At 49.8% G+C, this 8,228-nt stretch overlaps 1 protein-coding gene across 11 annotated transcripts in view; it reads left to right on the top strand.

Annotated features, from left to right (window-relative positions):
• LOC107271502 (serine/threonine-protein kinase tousled-like 2) overlaps positions 1–8,228 on the top strand; it is a 42,609-nt gene that overhangs the window by 12,531 nt on the left and 21,850 nt on the right. The window lies entirely within an intron of this gene.

Raw genomic sequence — 8,228 nt, 5'->3', positions numbered from 1 at the left:
CCCCCCCACCCACCCCCATTTACGTACGAAGATTATATATAGATATACGTGTGTCATTCGCATTATTGGTTGTCAGATGCTTTGGCTTGTTTTTCGCTTCGCTACCTTATTATTCTTCTCTGCCGTGTCGGTTCGCTGTCCATAGACGTGCTCCCATTGGCTCATCCCTGGCCAGCCAGTTTTCCCCTTCGGCCCTCTTGGGTTCGCGCACGTGCGCACTTACTTCGCTCAGAACTCGTTTAAGCCTACGAATTACATCGGAGCGACCGCTAAAATGGCTGCACGGTACTACTCTCGCATAATATAAACCACCGGAGTCGTCGACTGTGTCCTTCGGAGTTTGTTTGACCTAGTTTATTTTTTTTATTTTTTATTTCTTTTTTTTTTCGAACAAAAATTACGACGTGGAGGACCGATGGTAATTCTGGTAACTGCTTGGTTTTTCCTTCCTCTTATCATCTCCCTAATCCTATCTGTTGTTATTATCTTATGACGTCGCACTAGTCGCTCATTAAGCACCGTGTACGATTTTGAATGACGATACCAAAGCTAAAGGCCATACCAGGCCAAAGGTATTGGAAGTTAACGATTTTTTCAAATTATCTTGCAAGCTCAGGGTGCTTCGAGATCCATTTTTTTGTTTTTCCAAATTGCCGACACTGCTTTACTTCGATAATCTATTTTTATAAGACGCTTCCTTGTTGTCCGCCTATATACGCGACCTAACGTACGCGTCTATATGCACCTCGTGATTAAGGCTATCTCGTGTTTAACGATATACACGTGAATTGCGGATACACGGAGAGCCAAACGTTCGTCACGAATGAATGCGCGATTCACGAGGTTTCAACTCGTCATCGGCTCGTCACAGGGTAGGAGCCGCGGATCGATGGGAGACCACAGATTTTCTCCGTGTGCTTCGCCATTTTCTATACGGTCATATAGAACGTTTATTTATGTGTACATATATATATATATATATATTACTTAGTAAATGCAACTCGGAAATTCGAATTCACGTTTATCTACGCGAATGACAACCCCTGGCAACTAATTCCACTACGATGCTAGGTTTGCAGAACGATCCGTCACGGAGTCTCTCTCGCTCAATGGAGATTTCTATCTCTGGTTAGTTAGATGCTCGAATATCCGCACGGACTGCTTCGGCAACCTGAAATTGTCAGTTCGGTACATAGTTGAGGCGCGCGCTGTGCGATGTCGCTGCGCGTTGTGTACAACGGCCAGAGCGAGAGGGAAAGGGAGAGAGAGAGAGAGAGAGATATCATCGCCGTGAACGTAGTACCAACTCGAGGACACACTCTTTAAAACCGCACGAACCCGTGTAAATATAACTTGCTGTGTACAACGGAGGAGTCTTGATTCTTGCAGTAAAATTAATTCATGAGAATAACGACAATCGGTAGTACAGTTTACGTGCCAGTCTCTCTCATCGAAGTCGTCTTGACCGATTGGTATGCACCGGGTAGCCATTTTTCTTAACTGTCTCTTTTTCCCGAGAAACCTCATCAAGGCACGATACACACGTAGATCGTTTCGGACTGCCAATGCGCCTCGGAGCATAGTCGTTGAGATCGTTATCGCGTGGCGAAGCTTTTCCAGATTTTTTTGTTTTGTTTTTCTTTTTCCGTCAATTTGGGGCTTAACTCCTGTGAGGTCTTGGAACTCGTAGAGTGGCCTCGTCGACCATCCTTCCTGTAACGTCGGCGGCTAGGATCGCAGCGGTGGGGGGGTACGGGACGGGAGGTGGTGTAGGGAGATACCACATTGAGGAACGCTGAAGGAAAAGGCCAACAGCGACGGCCGCGTCCGGCACTACCCTAACTTCGTTATCGACCGGTGCCGATCGTGAGTTTCGAATAATCATGCATTCAATCGAGGCTCTCTCTCTCTCTCTCTCTCTTTCTCTTTTTCTCTCTCGGTCTCTCTCCTCGCTGGTCTCTCTCTACGCTCTCCCGTAGCCGAGCAGTAGTTCCGGTATGGCCCTCTCCGCGTCAACCCACACAATCCGCGCTGCGTTCTTCTTCTCGACGAAGTCTCGTTTCCCCGTTTCCCTCCCGTCAGCGCTCTCCCCTCCGCCTCCCGCTTTCTCACTGACAGTCCCTACCAGACCTCCTCGCCGCCCCTCCCTCGGGCTCACTCGCTCCCACTGTTGACTCTTTTTACACTGCACTATCTGTCCTTCCCTTTTACCTAACTCATTGCCGTCTGCTCCCCCCTCTCTCTCTTTCACAGTCTAACTCTATCTCACTCGCACACCACCCTCTTGCTTTGTCTCCCCTCTCTCCCCTGGCCCTGGCGCGCGCAAGGACGACAAAGCGCACGGGGGCGGCTTTTCGTGCCGCGTGGCCCAGTTCTTCGGCTTGAAGCTTAAAGAGCCGCTTGAAAGGTGTGGCCAATTGAGCCTGAAGTTGATATTGGAAGCGCGGACTACAGGAGACGGGAAGGGGGGGTCGGTGTCACGTGGCCCCTGAGTATCTCCTTTCTCTCTCTTATTCACTCTGTTTATCCTGTTTCCTCTCTCTCTCTCTCTCTCTGTCTCTCTCTTTCGCCCGTACACGCACATACACCATCGACTCTTTACGCTCCTCGGTGTATCCTTGTAGTACGGGGGGCCCCGGTATACGCGTGTACGTGACTGTCAAGTGCGCGGCCCCGTACTATGCGAGAGAGTGAACCGGACCGATGAGTTCAGTGAGAAGCACCCGAGGTCCAGTCGCTCGGATTGTTGCTGGTCGTCGATGTGTGGGTGAGTGAGCGTGTAAGTGAAACGTGCAAGAGGACCAGTGCGCCGCGCGTCACGTATATATACCTTATTGCTCGCACTGTACTGTTGGCCAGTCTATACTCTTGGCACCGTGTGTACCTCTGGGATCGTCGGAATCGGATCGGTCAGCCGGGCGTGCTCGTCTTATACGTCCTCAGGTAGGTTGGGACTGTCCGCGGAGGGGAGAGGGGGAGGGCCAGCGTCGATTCAGAGACACTCGTTACTACTAGTTTAACCGGCAGGTAAAAGCGATTCGATCGATTCGGCACCGATTACATCGTCACTGTGCGTGTGTGCATTGGTAGTGGATCTGATGGCGGAATTATTTTTTTTCAGCCCCCCCCCCCCACCTTTTCTTTCGTTCTCTCTTGCAGTGAAAGTAACGGGTCTGGGGGAAGTAGACTCGATAAATGACGTACCAGGCTAACCACGTGGCCGCTGACTCGCCTGTCAAAATATTCACGTAACCCGGTATCTGCCCGTCGTCCAGTGGAAGATACCTGACGATCAGCTGATTGTTCTTTTTCATATATATATATATATATTTTTAATAATTTATTTATTTTCGCTCCTACCCTCCTTTGTCCGCGTGCTACGAAAATTAACTCGATTTCCTTACCCGAGGGCCTTTATATACCAGCATCATGCCGAATACACCCTTTCACGAGTCACCCCTCATGCCTTTCCGGAGAACCCTTCGTCGCCATCCCCTCCCCCCTCCTTCACTTTGCCCTCGCCAACCCAAAACACGGGCTGGGGAGGGGGTGGGGATCTGTTCCAGTCGCGACGGATCGATCACGACGAATCAGCTCCGGCTCGTCAGCTGATCTCGACCTCTCTACGTACATACTTGCCATTTTACACGCAGTTACCTCGAAGGGCTACGTCGCGCTTCTTCCGAGCTTTTACGCTTTCTCGTTAATCTTTCTCTGTCCCTGTCCATGTCCCTGTCTCCTCGGGCCACGAGAGTCTCGTCGTCGTCGCTGAAGCATCCGGGCTGTCGGTCTCTGAGAATCGGGGCGGCCTGTGAACAGTCCTGTATACATGTATAGCATCCAGAAGGGTACTTACTTCACGCTCCTGGTATGTACTCTCTATCTCTCTCTCTCTCTCTCTCTCGGGTATGGCTGGTTCGGGTACCTACTACGCGGTATGTAACCCCTTATCGATCGGTAAACTTCCGTACACCCGGAACCTCCTAATCGTATACGTATAGTCAACGACGGAGTCTGGATAGCTGCTGGTTTTCGTAAAATTGTCCAGAAGTATATATAAATATTTGCAGTGTACGTTGGATATTGTCCAGAAGTATATTATGGGGCGACGTCCTTCTCACCTGAGTCTCATACCGACTTTTCTATCTTCTATCTAGGACACTGCGTGGTCTATGGTTACGGTCTGTCAATCGTGATTCATCGATCCGTAGATTTAAATGCTGTTTGGTTTTTCGTAACTTTTTTATTTTGCTTATTTCAACCCATCACTCCCCTAAGCACCGCGCGTGGCGAATAGTCGGTATCTTCGAACGGGCGACCTCGAATTTAAATTTCGTAACTGACTGTAGGATCGTGCGAAGTCTTGCGTAGCGTCGTCTTTACCTACTCGTGTATACAGGCGTCTTTCGATCGGACGCCATCTTTGAGAACGGACGATTATTAGGATATTAGTTGTTTAGTTTCGTTGGTTTATTACGGAAAACTTTTTTTATCGCTCGCCTCATAGATCCAGTCGGATTGATCGGGATTCAGCCGACGGATCGAGTGACTCGGTCGTTGTCTCAGTGGCCTCTGATAGGTAGCACGTGTCGTAGCCAGAGGCGAGTCGAGAGGACAGCCCAATTAAGAATACGTCGTTCACCGGGAACTATTTGGTTTGGCGAACTATTGATACCTAATATCATCGCTGATGGCGCTGCAGTCGGTTTCTATTGTGTCGACAACTTGTGAGAATCAGGCCATTCTGTGCAGTAACCGTTGATTCCAATGTGTACGATCGATGACTCAGAGACTCTCCGGTCGATGTGGCATTTCGATTTGGGTATTATCGGGGGGGTGGCGAGAAGGGGGAGGTTGGGAGGGAGAGGGGGGCTCTCTCGATCTCTGTATGCTCTATTCTTTTTCTCTAATCTCTCTCTTCCTTTTCTCCTTCGCCATCCGACACTCTATCCTCTCCCTCTCTCTTGGCGTCTATTGACATCGGTCCCACCGTTCGAACGGGCCAGCGGGGCCAGACGGAAGCCACGAGTGGGTCTCATATTTCGTGTTTCACCATTTCGGTATCTCGATTCAGAATAACGAGGTTTTACATCTTATCGCTCGTCCCACGGTGATGCGTCGTGTCATTAGCCTAGTGTTTTTTCATTAGCGTTTTAAATTGGTCGTCGACCAACCCCAAATTGATACTTTGAATATGAAACTTGGAAGAGTGATATTCACGTTTTGATTTATTCGTCATATTTTTTTTCACGATTTATAAATAATTGAAAAAAAAAAAATTTTTTAGCAAGGCAAAATTCTTGGGGCCCCCTCGCGTCCATGTACGCTCCTGCCTATTTCCTTGCAGCGAAGCCACGGATTACGCGCCTAGGGGTTCACAGTGGCGTCGCACAAAATTTATATATCCCGAATTGCCGTTTGTACATCTTTTGTCGTTCGTCCTTCCCGCTTCCCTTGCACTATTTAAAATTTCTACCATTGACGTGTCTCCCGTCCAGGTTTACTTGGTCGTCTTCGATATCTCGATACCTGCCGTACGGCACATTAATTCCTGAGGCTAGTACAACTTTCCTAAAGACGTACGGAAGCCGTGAGTCTAGCCTCGCACGGGATGTCTCGTGGCGTGTGTAATTGTTGGCCATTTTTACGTGTACTTTCTAAGACGTCCTTATACATCGATCGCACAACCAGTAAAGGCTGGTAAGCGGCCGTTGACGCCCACGTTACAAGTCGTATGTAATGAGAACAACGGGGATTGTTACACATGGCACCGGATGCGCGACGCTAGTTTTCGTAAGTGATTCATCGTCAAGGAAGTGACAGATACGACTGTACGGATTGGTAAAAAAAAGAGACATCATTCAAAAACAACGAAGAGAATCGGTCCAAGAATTCGGTGGGGTAATTTAAAAATTTTACGTAACAATCGATACGTCAAGACGTTATCGATTGACCTAGAAATAGTTTGATCCCCGACCAACGCGCCACGCTCTCCGAAACCCCGACGGCAGCCTCTCTCCTTAACGTACCTACCGACCGAACGAAACGGGTCCCGTATCTCCTGGAACACAAGCCGGCGAAAGCACGTTGCGTCCTACACCTTCTTACCCAGTCCAGTCTCGCGCTGTTCCTGGAACGTCGCGCTGTACTGGGTAATCGCAAGCTCGGTTCACTCGGTCCACGTGTACAGGAACACAGCAGGGGTTGAGTCGGGGGTCCGAACGGGTCTTGCACAGTGGCACCTCCGGTACTCGGTCTTTCCTAACCTCTCCCCGCCGTCCCGTACAGTACCCAACCTAACGTGCCGCGTCGTCAATTCTCTCCTTCACGTTCTGTTCCTGGCGTCTCTTCTCTTCTATACGCCCGTCGAGTCTGGACATATCCTGGTGATTGGGATCAATACGCTTAACCACACTACGCAATAACACCCCCTGCCCTCTCCAACAGCCGTCACCCTCAAACCTTCTTCGTCCTCTCTCTCTCCTCTCCAGTATACTCTCCTCTCGGTATACACCTTCGATTCATCCTCTTATTTTCACCCTCAACCAGATCCACCTTCTCAACTCTACTATACCTTTCTCAGCTTCCATCTTGTTTTCGTACCACTACCCATATGCTAGAACGGCATATCCGTACTAGGATTGCCAGTGTACGTCCGCCATTGCTGAATACCTAACATGGCTACCGAGAATTCTCAGTCTACGTAAACTGCACGTGTTAACCGTCGGAACGTAGCTTCGTCTCTTCCACGTCCGTTAGACGATCTAATGGCGTCTCGATCGTCGCAAGGCGCGTCCACACGATCAACACCGCGTGAATATTCACGGTACGACGTTCCATCGGTTTTTTTCTCTGTTCCATGTATACTTATCGATATACATATATACTTGTTTACGTTTGACAATACGCTTACGAGCTTCAGGCACTTATTATTGACATTCCGCGCGTCATGCTCGATAGACGCCCGTTATTTTTTCCGCACGAGGTTCCCTCGCACGATATGTGTTCTTTTCGCTGCCGACTGCCGCCACGCGCTTCTACCGACGGTCTTGTTATGTCTGCTACGTTCACGAGATCCACCGCGGGCGATGCTACTGCAGTAACGGAGGAGACGTGTCTGCGAAAGATGGATATAAAAAGTTGTATCGGTTTATTGTACATCGGGCGTCGTCAGTGACTTTAGCGCTGGGAGCTAGGAACACGTGGTAGCTAGATCGACCACTGGCAAGAGCCTCTCTGCTTGCTAGTACCTACGAAAAGACACTAATGCGCTGCGATCCGACCTCCAGGATTACGTAACGCCGTGAAACGACAGAAGGGAGATTCTCTTTCATTGTCTCGTCGACGGGAGTCTGACCGAACGGAAAAATCAACCGGGAATCTAGCCATATGCCTCGATACGGTGATTTCCGGTATTCGTCGGGTCTTTCCGGCTCGTTTACCGTCTCGATTCTTCCCGCGCAGAGGCTCATGGGTATTATCGGATTTTAACATTCTCGATAGACGCGCTTTTGTTAGACCGACGGTACTCTGTTACCAACTTCAGGCTGCTTCACCACTCGCAATACTTAGGTACACTGTGTTATTGTCCAAGCCCCCTTAAAAGACGAGGGATCATGCACTCCGAGGAAGAATGGCGTTGATCGTACACCTGGCACGACCTGAGGTCGTATTCTCCGTTATTTGGTCAAAGCAACAGGGTACCTGGTCCAGTTACAATCGGACAAAGAAACCCCACGGTACACTTGGACTGGATGTGAGCGAGGACGACGGCAGCCAAGGTTGTAGCAACTCCTCTTCTGGGTGCTGGGCGCATATCGATCGTGCCCTGGGTATTATCAAAGTCTCTGGTGCGAAAGCCCACGAGAGAAAACGAACCTGCGGACAGATAGAGGATAGTGGGTGGCTGGGCGGTACGCGGAGAGCAGAAGAGGCTAGACGGGCTGAATGAGCGAGGGGATCACTAGGAGTTCTGAGGTCGGGAGGACTCAAGGGTGGAGCAAGTACGTATTTGCAGAAAAACAGAACGACACCAGGGTTCATCATGGAGCATAGAGCAGCGAAACCTCGAATAGAGAATCAGTACGCGATTTTCCGCGTCGGTTTGACATAGGACGTTTTCCAAGCTCATCATCCATGAGGTAGCTGGACTCCATAGCCAGTACGGGAGGATGGCGAATCCGATAGAGGGAACTGAATTCTCGTCGTTGTCGCACCGGGTGGTATCC

This window comes from Cephus cinctus, unplaced genomic scaffold, assembly GCF_000341935.2.
Source record: "Cephus cinctus unplaced genomic scaffold, Ccin1 Ccin1_scaffold0997, whole genome shotgun sequence".
Taxonomy (NCBI): domain Eukaryota; kingdom Metazoa; phylum Arthropoda; class Insecta; order Hymenoptera; family Cephidae; genus Cephus; species Cephus cinctus.
Note: the sequence above shows the minus strand (reverse complement) of the source record. Positions and strands in the feature narration are given on the sequence as shown.